Consider the following 19956-nt stretch of genomic DNA (forward strand, 5'->3'; position numbering starts at 1 on the left):
TTTTGAAGGCACAGTGACAGTTGTCAGTATACATCAAGGAGAGAGTGTCAGAAGTCACATTCAGGAAGCGTGTTCTTTTCCCCTTATCCTACAATAGTGCGGTCAGTATAAATGTAAATTCAAGTGCTGTCGTGCACAGATAGCCATATCTGCATCGATCACACTGCCTAACCATCTCATCCTCTGCCGTCCCCTTCTTCTTTGACCTTCAATCTTTCCCAGCATCAGGGTCTTCTCCAGTGAGTGCTCCCTACTCATTTGGTGGCCAAAGTATTTGAGCTTCTGCTTCAGTCTCTGGCCTTCCAGGGAACAGTCAGGCTTGATTTCTTTTAGGATTGACTGATTTGATCTCCTGGCATTCCAAGGGACTCTCAAGAGTCTTCTCCAGCACCATAATTCCATGTATACATACATATATAACCGTGTACAGTGGGACTATGACATTTGGATATTATGCCTCTGTGACATTTTGTGATTTGGATGTTATGCCTGCGATTGGTCCCGAAGCTGCCCCTGGACTTAAATCTAACTGAAAAACTGGGAAAGAAACTGAACAATAGAGAAAGTCGTGATTTTTGAACCACGCTCAGACCATCCCACTTCAAAACGATACAAACAGATCGGAAAGGAGGTTAAAACCGCTGACCCTCTTAGAAACCGGAGCTCCCCCTTGGTACCGCCAGTCTGTCTGGTCTGCTTAAGAGCGGTGCAATGAGAGAGATGCCCATTCTGGGGTATTAACTTGGGGTCCTGTTCTTCACCCCTGAACGAGTAAAGGCACACAGAGATCCAAGCGCTTAACTGAGAGGAAGTAATCGGTTTATCAAGCAACATGCGACGAAGTAAACCCAAACACACAAGTAAAAAGGAAGAGAATAAAAAGGAATGCCCAGGGCTTGCATGGAAACTGGGAAGTATTCAAGGCAATGTGTCACCAGCGGAGAGAAGGAGAAGAGATTGGATTTCTACCCCGCCCTTCAGTACCCGAGGGAGTCTCAGAGCGGCTAACAACCTCCTTTCCCTTCCCCTCCCCACAACAGGACACCCTGTGAGGTAGGCGGGGCTGAGAGAGCCCTTTCGAGAACTGCCCTTGAGAGAACAGCTCTGAGAGAACTTGTGACTGACCCAAGGTCACGCCAGTGTCTGCCTGTGGAGGAGTGGGGAATCAAACCCGGTTCTCCCAGAGCAGAGTCCGCGCTTCTAACCACTACACCAAACTGACAGACGCATTGCAAACAGAGCAATTAAGACATCTTGAAGTCCTATGACAAAGTAGCAGAACAGCAATAGTCGCAGATGGTTACATGGTAATGCCGTCAAGCCAGTTCTACCCTTGAATCTTCTTCAGGTGCCCCCCAACCCATTCTGGCGTAGAGCCAAAGCCCTCCTAAGACAACTCCATAAAGGAGTTTTCATAGTCATCCTTCAGAGTGTCCAGCGTGGGGTAGCGATTAAGAGCAGCAGACTCTAATCTGCAGAACCCAATTTGATTCCCCGCTAGGGTCGGCAGCCTCCAGGTGGGACCTGGAGATCTCCTGCTGTTACAAACTGGTCTCCAGGCAACAGAGATCAGTTCCCCTGGAGAACATGGCTGCTTTGGAGGGTGGGCTCTGTGGCATCGTACCCTGCTGAAACCCCTCCCCTTCAATAAGCCCCACCCCCCGGATCCACCCCCAAAATCTCGCAAGTATTTCCCCACCCAGAGCTGGTAACCTTATTCCCCACTCCTCCTCCATAGTGAGCCTGCTGGGTGACCTTGGGCCAGCCCCAGTTCTTTCAGAGCTCTCTCAGCCCCACCTGCCTCACAAGGCACCCGTTGCGGGGAGAGGAACGGAATGCTCAGTTTCATTCCAAGGGGACAACCTGGAGAGCCAGTTTGGTGTAGTGGTTAAGTGCGCGGACTCTAATCTGGGAGAACCGGGTTTGATTCCCCACTCCTCTACTTGCACCTGGCTGGATGACCTTGGGCAAGCTGTAGTTCTGACAAGAGCTGTCCTTGGAAAAGAGCAGTTTCTGTCAAGAGCTCTCTCAGCCCCACCTACTTCACAGGGTGTCTGTTGTGGGGAGGGGAAGGGAAAGGAGTTTGTAAGCCGCTCTGAGACTCCGAGTGAAGGGCGGGGTATAAATCCAATCTCTTCTTCTTCCTCTTTTACCTCACAGGGTGTCTGTTTTGGGGAGAGGAAGGAAAAGGAGTTTGTGAGCCGCTCTGAGACTCCTTTGGGTCGTGAAGGGTGGGGTATAAATCCAATCTCTTCTTCTTCCTCTTTTACCTCACAGGGTGTCTGTTTTGGGGAGAGGAAGGAAAAGGAGTTTGTGAGCCGCTCTGAGACTCCTTTGGGTCGTGAAGGGTGGGGTATAAATCCAATCTTCTTCCTCTTTTACCTCACAGGGTATCTGTTTTGGGGAGGGGAAGGGAAAGGAGTTTGTGAGCCGCTCTGATACTCCTTTGGGTCGTGAAGGTAAAAGGTAAAGGTTCCCTTGCTCGAAAGCCAGTCGAATCCGACTCTAGGGTTGCGGTGCTCATCTCCGTTTCAAAGCCGAAGAGCCAGCGCTGTCCGAAGACGTTTCCGTGGTCATGTGGCCGGCATGACTAAACACCAAGGCGCACGGAACACTGTTACCTTCCCACCGAAGTGGTCCCTATTTATCTACTTGCAATTTCTTGCTTTCGAACTGCTAGGTTGGCAGGAGCTGGAACTAGAGACAGGAGCTCACCCTGTCTTGCGGCACCCGGGTCTTGAACCGCTGGACTACTGACCTTCCACAGCCTGCAGTTCAGCGTATAAATCCAATCTCTTCTTCTTCCTCTTTTACCTCACAGGGTGTCTGTTTTGGGGAGGGGAAGGGAAAGGAGTTTGTGAGCTGCTCTGAGACTCCTTTGGGTCGTGAAGAGCGGGGTATAAATCCAATCTCTTCTTCTTCCTCTTTTACCTCACAGGGTGTCAGTTTTGGGGCAGGGAAGGGCCGCTCTGTAAGCCGCTCTGAGACTCTTTTGGGTAGTGAAGAGTGGGGGATGAATCCAATCTCCTGTTCTTCTTCTTCTATGTTCATGTAATATCCCTTTCTGCTTTCACTCTCGTCGCTGCTTAGCTTGGTTCCTTGGGGCCCCTGTGGCCAGGCCGCATCTCGCCTTCTTTGTTTTTGTGTCCGCCTGACCCTGACGGCCCTCCCTTGCTCTTTGTCCTGCTCAGCCCACGCTCAGAGATCGTGGTTTCTTCCCGGACCTGTTTCCATGCAAGTGTCTCTGGAAGAGTGGCGGTGGTGAGAAGTGCCGTCGAGTCACAGCTGACTTATGGCGACCCTGTAGACGTTTCCAAGGCAAGAGACTTTCGGAGGTGGCTTTGCCATCGCCGGCCTCTGCGTAGCAACCCTGGACCTCCTCGGTGGTCCTCCCACCCAGGTACTCACCAGGCCTGAGCCTTCTTTGCTTCGGAGACCTCATGAGATCAGGCTAGCCCCATCAGGGCAAAGCAGGCGGTGAAAAGTGCCATCAGGTCACAGCTGGTTTATGGAGACCCCGTAGAGTGTCCAAGGCAAGAGACGTTCAGAGGTGGTTGGCCATGGCCCACCTCCACGCCACCACCCTGGCCTTCCTTGGAGGTCTCCCGTCAAATACTAGCCCGGGCCGACCCTGCTTTGCTGGCGAGATCTGGCAACATCGGGATAGCCTGGGCTATCCGCGTCAGGGCCTTTGGAAGAGTAAAAGGTAAAGGTTCCCTTGCTCGAAAGCCAGCCGAGTCCGACTCTAGGGTTGCGGTGCTCATCTCCGTTTCAAAGCCGAAGAGCCAGCGCTGTCCGAAGACGTTTCCGTGGTCACGTGGCCGGCATGACTAAACACCAAGGCGCACGGAACGCTGTTACCTTCCCACCGAAGTGGTCCCTATTTATCTACTTGCAGTGTCTTGCTTTCGAACTGCTAGGTTGGCAGGAGTACCTGTGTTTAAACACCGTAACCGTGGATGCACACAGCTCTTGCGTAGAACCATAGAGCTGAGAGGGATCGCAAGGGTCATCTAGTCCAACCCCCCCTGCACAATGCAGGAAATTCACAGCCCCCCCCCCGCCATTTCCCCCGTGACCCGTGTTCTATGTCCAGTCTAGAACTGAGAGTATGGGGCTTTGCCCAGCTCAGTCGCACACAACCTAATTGATTTATTCACGTCATTGACACCCCGCCGTTCTCCCCATAGGGACCCGAAGCATCTTGCGTCATTTTCCTCTCCTCCGTTTTATCCTTGAAACAGCCCTGTTAGGCTGAGAGAGTGCGACTGGTCCACGGTCACACAGAGGGATTCCATGACAGACGGGGGATTTGAACCCGAGTCTCCCCGATCCTAGTCTGACATTCTGACCACGACGCCACTCTGTGAGGATTCTTGGTTCCGTGAGGATCCCGCAGGCCACTCTGTGCCGTTGGCTTTTCCCTGTAGCGACCAGAATCCACTTGCATGTCCTAACCCCGTTGGTATGGTTACTCTAGCACCCGTATCCCGTTGCCATGGCATCAGGCGATTTTCCTCAGCCAGCTTTGGACTTCAGCCATGGCTGTTGCTAAATATTTGCTGAATTACTTTGGCTGGAATTAAAAGTCAAGTACCTCACGCTTCTTTTATCCGAGCATCACACACGGCTCGACAGAGCTTGGAAGCTAAACAGGATCAGCCAAGGTTAGGACTTGGAGGGGAAACTACCAAGTAATCCCAGGGTTGCTGCGCAGGGGAAGGGAACGGCCGGCCACCTCCCTGTGTCTCTTGTCTTGAAGAACCCGTGAGGGGTCACCACGAGACAGTTGCAATTTGGTGGCACTTAATTATCATCAGGGGTCATTTCGTAGGAAAAGAGGTGCAGGAGCTCATTAGCATAACTCATTAGCATAACTTATTTGCATATGCCACACCCCCTGACATCACCGGAAGTGTGTCAGAAGGCAACACCCACCGCTCAGGCTCCACTGGACTCTTTTGGATTGCTAGCTATTGGGGGGGGGGGACGTGCAGATCTGTCCTCGCAGAGGAGGGAGAGCTTGTACCGGAATAAAACTTGGTCTTAAAGGTGCCACTGGACTGTTTTGGACCAGGGGGCCGGGGATCTGTCCTGGCAGAGGAGGGAGAGATTGTACCTGAATAAAACATGGTCGTAAAGGTGCCACTGGACTGTTTTGGACCAGGGGGGCGGGGATCTGTCCTCACAGAGGAGGGAGAGCTTGTACCTGAATAAAACTTGGTCTTAAAGGTGCCACTGGAATGTTTTGGGCCGGGGGAGCTCTGCAACTTACCTGGCTGCTTCTTGCTCTGCCTGAGGGCTGCTGGGAGCAAGGGGTGGGGCTTGTTGCATGTGCCCGCCCCCTGGGCTCTTTTCTGCCGGAGCTCCGCTCCTGTGGGCTTCTGGAGGAAATGACCCCTGATTATCATCATATGCTGGAGCTGGGCACCCTTTAGGCAGGGGTCTCTACCCTTTTTGAGCCTGTGCACGCCTTTGGAATGCTGACAGTGGGGGGTGGGCAAAATCACAAAATGGCTGCCACGGGAGGAGGAGGAGCCAGCCATAACAGGTCAGGGAGCAAGATTATATGTAACTGTAATAGTGACTCTTTAACATAAAAACATAGGTAGAGCCATGTTGGATCAGGCCAGTGGACCATCCAGTCCAACACTCTGTGTCACACAGTGGCCAAAACCCAGGGGCCATCATGGGAGGTCCACCAGTGGGGCCAAAACTCCAGAAGCCCTCCCACGCTTGCCCTCCCCCAGCACCAAGGATACAGAGCATCACTTGCCCCAGACAGAGTGTTCCTGTCTATCCCCAGCACCAAGGATACAGAGCATCACTTGCCCCAGACAGAGTTGTCCTGTCTATAAAAAGGTAAAGGTTCCCTTGCTCGAAAGCCAGTCGAATCCGACTCTAGGGTTGCGGTGCTCATCTCCGTTTCCAAGCCGAAGAGCCAGCGCTGTCCGAAGACGTTTCCGTGGTCATGTGGCTGGCATGACTAAACACCAAGGCGCACGGAATGCTGTTACCTTCCCACAGAAGCGGTACCTATTTATCTACTTGCAATTTCTTGCTTTCGAACTGCTAGGTTGGCAGGAGCTGGAACTAGAGTATACTGGAACTATCTATACTTTGCGGCTAAAAGCCGCTGTTGGAGCGCCACTCCATATGTTTCTCCAATCCTCTCTTGAAGCTGTCTGTGCCTATCGCTGCCACCACCCCTTCCTGCAGTAGTGAATTATTTGTGTGAATTACTCTTTGGGAGAAGAAGGACTTCCTTTTATCTGCTCTAAGCCTACTGCTCATTAATTTCACGGAGTGCCCATGCGTTCTTCCATTGTGAGAAAGGGAGAAAAGTACTTCTTTCTCTACTTTCTCTGTGTCCTGTGCATAACTTTGTAAACGTCTATCGTGTCACCCTTCAGTCATTGTTTCTCCAAGCTAAAAAGCTTTAACCTTTATTCATAGGGAAGGTGTTCCATCCCCTTAATCATTTTAGTTGCCCTTTCCTGCACCTTTTCCCAATGCTATAATATCTTTTTTGAGGTGTGGTGACCAGAACTGCACGGAGTATTCCAAATAAGCTTGCACCATCGATTTATACAGGGGCCTTATGATGCTGGCTGATACGTTTTCAGTCCCCTTCCTAAAATTTTTTTGTAAAGCTCTGTTTTGCAATCCCCTTCCTAAAAATCTCCTGCATAGTATTTACATTTTTTTTGCAGTCGCACACTGAGTGGACATCTTCAGTGAGTTATCTACCATGACTTCGAGATCTCTCTCCTGGTCAGTTACCGCCAGTTCAGTCCCCAACAATGTGTACTTGTAGTTGGGATTTTTTGCTCCAATGTGCATCACTTTGCGCTTGCCCCCGTTGAACCTCATTTGCTATGCTGACGCCCACTCGTCCAGCCTCGACAGATCCCTCTGGAGCGCCCCACAGTCCTCCCTGGTTCTCACATTTCAGGCTGAAGCTCTGTTTAACAGGACGCTTTTCAATCTGTACAGCCAGTCAGATGCCCTGATAGGCAAACACCCACCTGGCCCTGCCCACTTCCTAAAAGCACTTGACAGGTGCCAGGAAAGGTGTCATTGGGCACCCTGGCACCCACGGTCTCCACATTGGGGACTTGCGCTTTCGGGTCTTCCAGGGGGGGCAGGTTGGGATACTCCTGTTTCGGAATGGGCTCCCCACAACCCCCCTGTTTGGTGTTGTGGTTAAGTGCGCGGACTCTAATCTGGGAGGACCGGGTTTGATTCCCCACTCCTCCACTCGCAGCTGCTGGATGACCTTGGGCAAGCCATAGTTCTGGCAGAGCTGTTCTTGAAAAAAGAGCAGTTTCTGCCAAGAGCTCTCTCAGCCCCACCTACCTCACAGGGCGTCTGTTGCAGGGAGGGGAAGGAAAAGGAGTTTGTAAGTCACTCGGAGACTCCGAGTGTAGGGCGGGGTATAAATCCAATCTCTTCTTCTCTGTCCTGGGAGCATCTTGGGAGGTGCTTTGGAGCAATGCTCCCTCTAAGCTGTAGAGTCTTGTGAGCAAAAATCCTACTTTGCGAGCGACTGGCATTAAAGTTGTGAGCGAGCGATTTGGCGGCTGCATAAATCAGTTTGTTCTGGAGCCATCCTGCCCGAACTATAAGATCAATGCTATAAGAACATAAGAGAAGCCAATGTTGGATCAGGCCAATGGCCCACCCAGTCCAACACTCTGTCACACAGCGACCCAAGACAAAAACGTGTGAACCAGAGGCTAAAAAACTGCAGGCTAGCTCACACTAACTCAGAGGGAACACTGCTTGGGAGGCGCTTCCTGCTCTCAGGAGCTTAGGAGAACTCCGGACATATCAGCCCTGCCGGAATCTTGGTCGAGGGCAGGCTGGGCGGTTGACCTCAAGGGAAAGCCAGAGGCGGAACCTTCCCAGAGTTCAGAGAGGGAAGGAATGGCTCTCTTTGGGTGTTTGCCACTCCCCAGTAAGACACGGTTAATGGAGCTTCACCTCAGGCTGACCTGGCGAAGAGGAAAGATGACGGCAGCGAGAGGCAGATGGACACTGCTGGTCTCCTTGGCCATTCCCACCAGCTCTTTGAGCAACTGTGGGACAAAAAAAGGATCTATCTGACTCTGGAGTCTCCGGCACCGAGGAGGGGGCAGGCGAGACGCGGAAGGCAGGCAGCCCCTCTACCGGTCACGGCAGATAATTAAGTGGGGAAAGGGGAGAGGCCGAGCAAACATCCCTTCAGAAGGGAGGGGAAATGTTGTTTGCCACGGGAAGATGATGGATTTGGCATGCCTTATTAGTTACGGAGAGGCCACCAGAGACTCTGGTTTCATACTTACAAGGACTCACGTCTTCGGCTTCCCGAGCAGACATCTGATGTCGCTTGCTGTGCCGCGCCTGGGGGCACGGTGACCTTGAAAAGGAGGGGAAGATGTCTTAGAGTACTAATGGTGGGCTCCTATGGATTCTGGTTTCAAGTGAAGGTGGCTCGTGGATAAGGGGCTGGCTTCAGACAGGGCGGGGCGGTCTCGCAAATCGGCGCAAACTCCGATAGTACTACTATCTTTTTGTAGCAGGAACTCCTTTGCCTATTAGGCGACACACCCCTACTGTAGCCAATCCTCCGAGAGCTTACAGACTTCCTCTTACAGGGGCTACTGTAAGCTCTTGGAGGATTGGCTACATTAGGGGTGTGTCGCCTAATATGCAAAGGAGTTCCTGCTATTAAAAAAACTCTGGATAGTAGAAAAGAGACCCTATTTTGTGTACTCTAGAACAAATTTTGAGCCCAGCGGCACCTTTAAGGCCAGCAAAAGTTTATTGAAGGTACGGGTTTTCATGTGCAAGGCACACTTATACCTTGAATAAAACCCTTGTTGGTCTTAAAGGGCCCACTGGACTCAAAATTGGTTCTACTGCTTCAGACCAACACGGCTTGACCCACCTGGCTCTATTTTGTACATTATGTTACTACTTTTTTTTTTAATACCTGGGAAAGTAATTCCCTAGATGATTGTTCGGCCTCTGGAAATGTGGTAGAGCTTCGGCTTTGGTCACATGGTCACTCGATGGTCCCCTTTTCAGGTTCGGGCCGTCGGTCCATCCGGCCCAGTTCTGTGGGATGGGGGCTCTTCCGGCCACTCCATTGGCCGCCCATCAAGTATCAGGCTCAGTTTAAAGTACTGGCTGTGACATGCAAAGCCCTTCGTGGCCTTGGACACTCGTCTGCAAGACTGTCTCTCCGGCTGTGTTCTGCCATGTTAGCTTTGCCCATTTGGGCAGGGCCTTCCACAGGTACCGACCTACACATGGGCAAAATCAACAGCTGCCAGTATTACACGCCTTCTCTGTGGTGGCCCCCTCCTTGTGGAATGGCCTGGCCAAGGAGGCCAGGAAGGCTCCCGCTCTCCTGGCTTTCCATAAACTATGCAAAACTGAAAAAAGCTAGAGAGCCCGTTTGGTGTAGTAAAGTGCGCAGACTCTCATCTGGGAGAACCGGGTTTGATTCCCCACTCCTCCACTTGCACCTGGCTGGATGATCTTGGGCAAGCCGCAGCTCTGATAAGAGCTGTTCTTGAAAAAAGAGCAGTTTCTGTCAGAGCTCTCTCAGCCCCACCTACCTCACAGGGTGTCTGTTGTGGGGAGGGGAAAGGAAAGGAGTTTGTAAGCCGCTCTGAGACACCTTTGGGTAGTGAAGGGCGGGGTATAAATCCAATCTCTTCTTCTTCTTCTTTTACCTCACAGGGTGTCTGTTGTGGGGAGGGGAAGGGAAAGGAGTTTGTAAGCCGCTCTGAGACACCTTTGGGTAGTGAAGGGCGGGGTATAAATCCAATCTCTTCTTCTTCTTATCCAAGTGGGCTTTCCTGCACAGGCAATACAGTGGCACCATACCAAACGATTCACAAAGTTATTTAGATAAGCCATTAGGGCCTATGATCTGTACCAGCATGTTTAGCTTCCTGAAAGTAGGAACCCCCGTGTGTAATGTTTGCATCGTTTAATGCGCCGTGTTAAGCTTTGCTCCGGTGCTGTTTTTAGAGTTCTGTTGGGATATCCCCTTTAAATAAGGCCGGGGCAAAGCAAGGGGCATGCTCCCCCTGTGTTAGGTTTAAAAAGTTGCTTGCTGAAAAGATAAAACGAGGGTAGGGAACGTTTGGATAAAAGAAATGTAAACAACAATTCCTGGCATCTAACGAATGCTAACAGTCACATTGCTAGAGGAAAAGATCCTCTTCTTCTTCTTAGTCAGCAACAAAAGACCAGGAGATTGTGAATACATGCATACAAGATCAAAGCAATTTTTATTTCTTTGCTTATTTATTGGATTTATATCCTAGGCTCAAGGCAGGTTCCATCGGACATCACGAACAATATACAACAGCGTACAAAAATTAAAACAGGGTGCTAACTGCCCAACTGACCTCCTACAAAGTCCCCCCCCCCCCCCAGAGTAAAGGTTACTTCTAAGTGGATACAATTTACATAACGTCCTGCCCTATTCACTAATAACTAGCAGTGTCAATTAACTCCACAATGACTGAGATGCAAGCGATTTGTAACTCCCAAGAAGTTCCGATTGGTTCTCCAACTGTAATCCTATTGCATGGTCTCTTGAATGTCCCGCCCATCAACTGTGCTGACTCGCTCTGTGTAATCCACCTGGAGTCCAAGTGAGAAAGGCGGGCTGTAAATAACATAAAATATGCGGGACTGGTTCCACATTCCGGGAGGGGGGCAAAGAGTTCCCAGGGGCCCCCTTCCCCCCTCCTCTGCCCCCCACCAGGCACTCATGCCCTCCTTCCGACCCACCCCCCTGCTTGTGCGTCCTTCCCTCGCCTGCTCACAAGCAGTGCAACAGCCCGATGCTCACAGCCCCCGTGCAGGCAGGGCATGCAGCAGGGAATGTGGGTGGTGGAGCATTAGCAATTGAGTGCGCAGGGGACGCTGGCAGCAGCGAGCTCTGCCAGAAACCTTGGGCCCTGGCAGAGGTCCATCCTCAGGGTATGCTGGTGCCGGCCCTGTCTCTAAGGCCCTGGGGTGGGCGACCTTCCTCGGTCTCTTTAACTGAAAGATTTTAACTGAGCGAAGATGTTTGGGATTGAATGTTGGACCTTCTGCATGCAACGGAGGTGCTAATGGACGGGACCAATCAGTTGCTGGTTCTCTGCCCCTCCTTGCCTGGCATTTGAGGTTGGGGAGTGGCTCAGTAGAAGAGCCTCTGCTTTTGGCATCCAGAAGGTCCCAGGTTCAATCCCCAGCATCTCCAGTTGAAAAAGGACCAGGCAGTAGGTGATGGGAAAGACCTCTGCCTGAGGCTTTGGAGAGCGGCTGCCGGTCTGAGTTGACAAGACTGATTTCGATGGACCAATCCGCCTGATCAGTATAGCGAAGCTTTATGTGTATTCGGTTGGGCTTATGTGTATCCAGAGCCAGTTTCATGTCATGGTTAAGTGCGCGGACTCTAACCCTGGAGAACCGGGTTTGATTCCCCACTCTTCCACTTGCAGCTGCTGGATGACCCTGGGCAACCCATAGTTCTGTCAGAGCTGTTCTCTCCAGGACAGTTCTGAAAAGAGCTCTCTCAGCCCCACCTACCTCCCAGGGTGTCTGTTGTGGGGAGGGGGAAGGGAAAGGAGATTGTAAGCCTCTCTGAGACTCTTAGTGAAGGGCGGGGTATAAATCCAATCTCTTCTTCCTCTTCTTCTTCCTCTTCTTCTTCCTTTTCTTCTTCCTCTTCTTCTTCTTCGGGGTGGATTCCGCTAATTTAGGGGAGGGGCTGTGCCAGTTTATTTTATTTTTTATTTTATTTTTGGGATTTCTATCCCACCCTACCCCCGCAAGCGGGCTCAGGGTGGCTCCCAACATGCCATAAATCCAATAAAAACCATCTCATTAAACAGCAGTACAATTAAAACATCAATACATAAAAAGCAACATTAAATACCAGTTTAAAATACCACGTGGCAGCTCAGCGGTTCATTTGAGTCCACTGTATGCTGAGCTCATGCTGGGGGGGGGGGACGACACATGGAGGATCACTCTATTTGAGTCCATCAATCACTCCTGGCACCCATGATGTCAATGCGGCAGAAACAGCAGGCGGCTGTCGTCAGCAGAGGCGGAGGCACAGCAACATCATCCAAGGGCGCGGCGGAGCCTGAAGGACGCAGCCGGACCGGAGGAGGACGTCACCTGTGTATCAGACCGCCTGACTGCCTAAGCGCCAGGAAAGAACAGCTAGCTGCCAGGAATGGAGCCGAAAAAGAACAGCCGAGCCGAAGAGACATCAGCCTCCACCTGGGTGCCGGTAGGCAGCCCCACCCATAGAATCAATGTGGCCTTAGTTAGGGTTTAATGTGACTAGCACCCCACATGTAAACTGCCCAGAGACCCCCACGGGGGTTAAGGCGGTATATCAAATCGAAGTAATAAATAAATAAATAAATACATAGTGCCATGGAGCACTTGAACTAGGGGAGGCCGACCAGGCAGGAGGTGATGGGGAAGACCTCTGCCTGAGATCCCGGAGAGCTGCTGCCGGTCTGAGTCGACAATACTCACCTTGATTGAAGTCCTGATTCAGTATAAGGCAGCTTCCTCAGTGTTCCCTCTAAGCCAAGTTAGTGTGAGCTAGCTCACCGTTTTTTAGCCTCCAGTTCACACATTTTTGTCTCAGCTCAGGAAGGGATGGCTTCGGAACAAGCTAATTTATGCAGCAGCCAAATCACTCGCTCACAACTTTAAGGCCAGGAGCTCACAAAGTAGGATCTTTGCTCACAAGACTCCACAGCTTAGAGGGAGCACTGAGCTTCACGTGTTCATTTAGAGCAGTATTTCCCGACCTGTCGGCCGGGACCCAGGAGTGGGGCCCAGACCTTCTGAACGTGGGTCGTGGGCCAGCCCTCCCCGATGGCCACCCCTGCCCTTTCCATGGCTCTCTTTTGTATTTCAGAAACCAAGATCTGACCCTGGAGAGCCAGTTTGGTGTAGTGGTTAAGTATGCGGACTCTAATCTGGGGGAACCGGGGTTGATTCCCCACTCCTCCACTTGCACCTGCTGGGTGACCTTGGGTCAGTCACAAGCTCTGTCAGAGCTGTCCTTGAAAAAGAACAGTTTGTGTCAGAGTTCTCTCAGCCCCACCTGCCTCACAGGGTGTCTGTTGTGGGGGGGGGAAGGGAAAGGAGTTTGTAAACTGCTCTGAGACTCCTAGGGAAGGGCGGGGGATAAATCCAATCTCCTCCTCCTCCTCCTCCTCGTCTTCTTCTTCTTCTTCTTCTACCTCACAGGGTGTCTGGTGTGGGGAGGGGAAGGGAAAGGAGCTTGTGAGCCGCTCTGAGACTCCTTTGGGTCGTGAAGGGTGGGTTATAAATCCAATCTCTTCTCCTCCTCCTCCTCCTCCTCTTCTTCTTCTTCTTCTTCTTCCCAGGTCGTACCTTAGCTGGTTCCTAGAGTGAGTTTCGTAGAATCTTAGCGGGGATTAGAGGGAGTAATGGAGAAGGAGAGGCTGGTCAAAGGCTGGGATGTCGCCTCCATAAGCAAAGGCTGTGTGTGTGGGAATGCCCCTTGCTTGGGGTTCATAGTGGGGGCAGCGATAGTTGTTCCCTCTAAGCTGAGTTAGTGTGAGCTAGCTCACCGTTTTTAAGCCTCTGGCTCACACACTTTTGTCTCGGCTCAGGAAGGCTGGCTCCAGAGCACACTAATCGTTCGCTCACAACTTTAATGCCAGTAGCTCACAAAGAGGAATTTTTGCTCACAAGACTCCACGGCTTAGAGGGAGCATTGGTTGTTGGTTTCTCAAAAACACCTGGTTAGCCAATGTAGAAAATGAAATGCTGAACTAGATGATGCCAAGGTCACAATTGGCCCGGGGCACCAATTTGCCCAGGACACCATACCAAGCAAATTTGGACTTGGAGGCCACCATACCGAAAAGGTTGGAAACCGCTGATTCGGAGAGCCTTTGTCCCCAAAATCACCAACTGGTACATTTGGCTCCTTGAAACGTTGCTGGGGAATGCAGGACTGAAGAATCGCTCGTCTTGTATGCATTCAGTCAGTCAAGAAGGATGGATTCCCATTAAGGAATCTGTTAAGGGCAGAGTTAAGGGTATATTGCGTCTTTGGCCGCGGCTAGTGATGCACATCATTGACTTCCAACAGCTCCGTGCTTCATTACTTTGTTTTGGAGTTGGTTGTGGACCGGACCTACCGTGACGTCCTTGCAAAGAGGGGTGTTTTGTTTTTAATGACCATGTGTAGGTGCCACGGTACGGGTGGCTAACAGATGTCAGAGCACGCGCCATGGAAAACGTGAATTGACAGTATATAAAATGTTCCAATGACGTCTTTCCATACATTGACCGTGGTTGCCTACGAAAGCAGTGAGACCAGATGGTTTTCGTGTGTCTTCCATTTCCTTGGATCAGATCGCAAATCAACTATTCTTTCTGTTTCAGAGGGGGGGAACGCGCCCCAGTTGAGTTCCCTGCCCACACCAGCAAAGATGTCCGTGACGGTGCCGTCCGCTAACGTCGAGGACCTGCAGAGCTTCAGTTCCATCCACGGGAGTTCCGACTCTTCCGGAGCAGATACGTTTTAATGTGTGTTTCATGTACGTAAAGGCATGTGAGGAAAGCGGGGGGGTGGGGTGGAGTGTTGACAGATGTTTGGAAATAATATCAGGGACAAACATTTGGTGTAGACATGGCATCGACCAGATGTTTCATTTTGGCAACGGAATCTGCTTGCTTCATCAGAATCTTTTCCTTTTTTAACATGTTTGACACGTGTGAATGTGTGTGCTGTGTTTTTTTTAACAATAAAATATTTTGTTTTTTAAAAAGGGCATTCACAAGCCTTGTGTTTTATTTAACTCAATGTGTGATTGCGGGGGCCGGGGAGGATGGATTCGGGCCTCAGAGCGGCAGTTCCAATCAGGAAGGATTTCTCCCGCAAAGGATGCTGGGGATTCTTCCTCTTTCTGTTGCATCAACAGAAACATTTAGAACTGGGGTGGGGTGGTCTTTGGTACGGCCAGCCTGAACTGGTCCCCTTCATCTGGAAGTGGCCGAGTCCGCAAGCCAATCATTGGGTGATTCTGCAACTGGCGTTCGCTCCACGTTTTCTCAACTGGGAGGAAAAGGTGCAGCTCAAAACCACATTCAGATACCTTGGGGGCAATGCCATACTAACTGCAAAGTCACCCCTGAATGGCCATAAATCTATGCAGAAGGTACCATAAAACCCGAGAACAATGAAAGCGAAAGTGGCACGGAGTGTGGAGGATACCATCTGATGATCAAAGGGAGTGAAAGCAGCATGCAATGCAGAGGGAAATCTCTGTTCCAACGTGGGTTTCGTAAAACAACAGAGGGAAAAGCCAATAGAAGAAGAGAAGAAGAAGAGATTGGATTTCTACCCTGCCCTTCACTTGGAGTCTCAGAGCAGCTTACAATCTCCTTCCCTTCCTCTCCCCACAACAGGCACCCTGTGAGGTAGGTGGCGCTGAGAGAACTCTGAGAGAACTGCTCTTGAGAGAACAGCTCTGAGAGAACTTTGACTGACCCAAGGTCACACCAGCCGCTCTTGGAGTCTCAGAAACAAACCCAGTTCTCCAGATCAGCGTCCTCCGCTTTTAACCACTACACCAAACTGGTATACCATTCTACCACCCAGCAGGTCCTAACGCATGTAACAACAGAGAGCAAACAATACCAGCGATGCAACACCCAGCCCAGAGCAAACCAACAGCTCCTATAACATACATGGGACTAACCCGGTCTTTTTTCTGCAGTGAGTCCAATCCCTTGGAATGGTTTTGCAAAGTGGGCCCACTTCATATAGCATATAACTCGGGAGGCGTATACACATTGAGATTGTCAGAAATGTGGTATATTCTGAGCAACATATGGAAGACGTGATCTCTGTTGCTGTACTTCTAAAACGAACAGAACAAAACATGAGCCATCAGAATGCAATCCTAAACACAGTTATGCCTTTCTAAACCCATTGACTTCAATGGCCGTAGAAGGGTGTAACTCTCCTTAGGACTGCACTGTAAAGTGAGTTTCTGGAGACGTGTCTTTTAAGGCGCGCTAGCAACATGATACACATGTTTTGGAGCCTTCCAAGGTTTTTTCATCCTTAAATAGTACCTATCCAACATTGCATGCCCCGTGAAAACATAAATATGTGCCACTCTGAGACCCCTTTGGGTAGTGAAGGGCGGGGTATAAATCCAATCTCTTCTTCTTCTTTTACCTCACAGGGTGTCTGTTGTGGGGAGGGGAAGGGAAAGGAGTTTGTAAGCCGCTTTGAGACTCCTTTGGGTAGTGAAGGGCAGGGTATAAATCCAATCTCTTCTTCTTTTACCTCACAGGGTGTCTGTTGTGGGGAGGGGAAGGGAAAGGAGTTTGTAAGCCGCTCTGAGACTCCGAGTGAAGGGCGGGGTATAAATCCAATCTCTTCTTCTTCTTCTTTTACCTCACTGGGTGTCTGTTGTGGGGAGGGGAAGGGGAAGGAGTTTGTAAGCCGCTCTGAGACTCCAAGTGAAGGGCGGGGTATAAATCCAATCTCTTCTTCTTCTTCTTCTTCTTTTACCTCACTGGGTGTCTATTGTGGGGAGGGGAAGGGAAAGGAGTTTGTAAGCCGCTCTGAGACTCCGAGTGAAGGGCGGGGTATAAATCCAATAATCTCCTCCTCCTCCTCCTCCTCCTCCTCTTCTTCTTCTTCTTAAGAGCAAATACTATGGGATGAATTATCTCAATCTTGGTCACCCGCGACACATCCTTACACTTAAGAATCTTTTCTAGCTCCTTCATGGCTGCCCTTCCCAGTGTCAATCTCTTTCTGATTTTTTGGTTGCAGCCTCCCTTTTGGTTGACAATTAACCCAAAGGAAAAAAAAATATTGAACAATTTCAGTTTCTTCATCGTCAGCCTCAAAGTTGTGTAATTCCCCCAGTAGTTATTCCTTTTGTCTTCTTGATGTTCCGCTGTAATCCTGCTTTGGCACTTTCTGCATTAACCTTCCTCAGGAGTCGTTTCAAGTCTTCACTGTTTTCTGCCAGTAATGTGGTGTTATCTGCATATATCAGATTGTTAATGTCCCTTCCATCAAATGCCACTCCGCCTCCCTTTAAATCTAATCCAGCTTTCTTTATGAACTCAGTAGATCCGTTTGCCTAATTGGCATGTGGCAATGAAACGTCCAGTTAGCTAATTCCAACTCTGAAAGTGAAAGAAGTCCTTGTTGATGAGAAAAACCATGTGATTACCAAAAAACACCACCTTCTAATCCAACTCCAGCCGTTATACATTCCAATTCCAGTAAATATAAGTCTGCACAAACGTCAGGAATAAAAAGCAGATGTTAAATCTATTTAAGAGCGTAGTGTAGATGTCATGCTTAAGATAGTTCCATGCGTTTTTAAATATGCTTCACCTTTTTATCTTTTATAACCATTGGCTCATGAGGAATCTCGTGGTGCCTGTGAACGGTTGGACTCTCAGGGAGTCGAGCCGTCAATTTGATCTTCCGCCTCCGCTTTTCTTTCACCCAACTGTAGCTGGTGTTCAACTGCCCTCAACGTTTTGTGATGGCAGTTGAGGGGTCGCTGGAAGTCAGCTGTAGGGATGGGCACAAACCAAGGAAATGGAGGTTCATCCCAGTTAACGAATCAGTTCGTGGTTTGTGAGGTTTGTGGTGTTGTAGAATGCCCCCCATGCGGGCTAGAGAAGCCAAACTCACAGCAAGTCTCCTGCTGACCCTCCTCTACCTGCTCTCCAAGTTTGGTGAGGATTGGATTTAGGGGGAACTGAGTTACACCCCCCCCCCGAAAAGTGCTCTCTTAAATCAGGAGTATGTCGAAAGGACCCTCTGCAAGCTACAGGTATCAAACTTGCAGAGGATGTCCCTCGGTTGCCCCTCTACCTGCTCTCCAAGTTTGGTGAGGATTGGCTCTGAGGGGGCCGGGGAACCCATTGGCCGAGCTCTTTGCCTGGCTGTAGTAGAGGCCTGGCGTGATCTGGTCCATGGGGTCGCGAAGAGTAGGACTTGACTGTGTGACTGAACAACAACAAGTAGAGGGATAGGTGGTGGGTCAGAGCCCTGAGCCCACCAGACACCACCCCAGCCAGGGACAGGTGTGCAAAAATCCTACTGAGGGGGACTGTGTGGTTCCTCAGCCAAGGACCCCCCTGGCTGAGCCCCTCTGCTTGATTTTAGTGCCTCAGAGCCCTGAGTAAGCACCAACACAGTACACGGTACTGAGGAATGACTTCCAGTTCCTTCCCTCTCTGCCTCTAACAGTTAACTCCCTCTCTGCCTAAAACAGCTGTGTGTGAGCTGGGGGTATATATCCATTCTGCTCCCATAGAGCAGAACAGGAGCTCTCTCGTTGGTGGCCAGAGCTGTCTATCAAGATTTGGAGGGCCACTATTGGTGTTTCCAGGGCTGCAGAAGTCCATCCCCCCCAGTTGCTTTGACAATTAATTCATCGGTGCCAGCATGTCTGGCTTACGAACCAGCACCACGAACCTCCATGAAAAACAGGGTGGTTCACGGGCGGTTTGTGGGAGATGCAATCTCATGAACCGAGGCTCACAAACCACAAACCGGGCGATGTTCGTTACAAAATCAGGTTCATGCCCATTCTGGTCAGCTGCAACTATGTGGTATTTTCCATCACTGACTTGCCCTCAGCAGTCTGTGCCTTCCGGAAGGAAATCAGCATGTTTGGTCTATCAGGCTGTGTCTTGGGGTTTCTCCCCTTTTTAAATTTCCAAACTAATATTTTTCATGTAAGAACATAAGAGACCCCAATGTTGGATCAGGCCAAAGGCCCATCCAGTCCAACACTCTGTGTCACACAGTGGCCAGAAATACCAGGTGCCATCAGGAGGTCCACCAGTGGGGCCAGGACATTAGAAGCCCTCCCACTGTTGACCCCCCTCCCCCCAAGCACCAAGAAGACAGAGCATCCCTTGCCCCAGAGTCCCTATCTATACCTTGTGGCTAATAGCCACTGATGGACCTCTGCTCCATATGCCTATCTAATTCCCTTTTGAAGCCGTACCTAGGGGATTCACCAACCACGCAGAAACCTCTGCCGCGTCCGCCGACGGACTCTCTTCACTGCTTCATGATGGAGGAAGCGTCCAGTTTGCTTTTAGACAGAAAGATTTTTACATTGTTTGGAGTTCTTTCTGTAATATTTGCCAATTGAATTGGTCAATACAGTAAACAAAGCTGAATAATTTTAAATTGCAGACAGAAAAACTCTTGACATTCCCATGAGACCTTGGAGTCTGCACAAATGTCAGAAGTAGCCGGTATTATGCATAAAATATTGGAAATGTGACCGTAGTCAAACCTCTTCGGAAATACAGAAAGTAAACAAAAAATGTTTCAGGCAACCTGGTTTCCAATAATAGAATATTTAACGAAAAGCAATATTGTGCCTAAAAATTCACATTATGTAAATTTATTGTATTTCTGAAGTTAGCATTATTTTATACAACATTGTATTTAGTAGATATTTCCCTAAACTTCAAATTGTTAATTTTACAGTTCCAAAAAAGTTATATGTTTTGTTGTTTGTTTGTTTGTTTTTTAAAAATAAAAATTAAAAATTTAAAAAAAAACCTCTTCCATCCCTACCCCACTGAGTTGCTTTAATAATCTTTAATTTAGAACCATGTTCAGCTTACATTCAGGTATAGCAGAGGTCCCCAATTTCGTTCCTGTGGGCAATGTGGGACCTGCAAACACCTTTTCTGGAGCCTACCAACTGTTTTTAGGAAGCGGATTGGGCCAGGAAAGGCTTTTGCCCAGCAAGGCTCCTGATTGGCCATTGGAGAGTTGATTGGCTGTGCACATTTTTCAAAATGTTGCTTTGGCAGCAGCTTCCACCACAGCATAAGGATCTGCACTGTGTGACTGGAGTTAAGCTGTAGCAGCCATTTTGC

The sequence above is a fragment of the Gekko japonicus genome, unplaced genomic scaffold, assembly GCF_001447785.1.
Source record: "Gekko japonicus isolate JY-2015 unplaced genomic scaffold, Gekko_japonicus_V1.1 scaffold1720, whole genome shotgun sequence".
NCBI classification, from domain to species: Eukaryota; Metazoa; Chordata; class Lepidosauria; order Squamata; family Gekkonidae; genus Gekko; species Gekko japonicus.